We start from the raw sequence: 871 nt of genomic DNA, 5'->3' as shown, positions 1-871 counted from the left end.
ATTTACAAAAGAGGTTTACTCACCTTACCAATCACCTTATTGCACCTGACAAAGTTCTATCAAATAGTAACTTAAACTTGAAAGTTCTAAGATCACTCACCAGAACATGGCAACCAAAGGTAACTGCAATTTCTGAAAAGAAAAGTTTATCCAAAATGTCTTTGGCTGCTTTATTTGGCAAACTGCAGAAACATGAACTAGAACTTAGCCAACTTGATCAACATGAGGAGCAAAAAAAGAAGAAGAAGAATATTTCTCTAAAAGCAAAAGTGGATAGATATGACTCATCTGGAGATGAATCAGAAAAGGATGATACATAAGATATGAGTCTCTTCGTGAAGGAATTTAGCAAGTTCCTAAAAAGGAACAAAGGCGCAAAGACTGGTCAAACAAGGAAATTCACCAAGAACAATGATGCCTCCATCTCAAATCAATACTTTACATGTTTTGAATGTGGCAAACCTGGTCACATGAAGATGGACTATCCAAATTTGAAAAAGAGTTCTTTCAAAGGAAAGAATGATACGAATACTGGACGAAGAGCATACATCGCTTAGGAAGACAATGATACCAGTTCTGCATCTGAAACAGAAAACAAAGAGCAAGCACATATATCACTTATGACATCTCATCATTTATGATACCAGTTCTGCATCTGAAACAGATAACGAAGAGCAAGCACATCTATCAATTATGGCATCTCATCATTCCGATGATGAAGAAGTAAACGACTCTAATCTATTTTCTTCTTCTGAACTTGAATCTGCATTTAATGACTTGCATGATGAATATGTCAAATTAACAAAAATGTTTCTAAAACACAAGTCTGAGTTAGATGCATTTAGAAACAAACCTTCATCACCCTCTTGTC

The 871-nt window shown here is 35.2% G+C and overlaps 1 long non-coding RNA gene across 1 annotated transcript in view; it reads left to right on the top strand.

The window, feature by feature from the left end:
- The window catches only part of LOC109330655, a 16,440-nt gene continuing 15,826 nt past the window's right edge, over positions 258 to 871 (top strand). Inside the window, exon 1 of the long non-coding RNA XR_002105702.1 lies at positions 258 to 384. This is a non-coding gene — a long non-coding RNA (uncharacterized LOC109330655). The remainder of the gene's footprint in view (positions 385 to 871) is intronic.

This window comes from Lupinus angustifolius, chromosome LG17 (genome assembly GCF_001865875.1).
Source record: "Lupinus angustifolius cultivar Tanjil chromosome LG17, LupAngTanjil_v1.0, whole genome shotgun sequence".
NCBI classification, from domain to species: Eukaryota; Viridiplantae; Streptophyta; class Magnoliopsida; order Fabales; family Fabaceae; genus Lupinus; species Lupinus angustifolius.
Note: the sequence above shows the minus strand (reverse complement) of the source record. Positions and strands in the feature narration are given on the sequence as shown.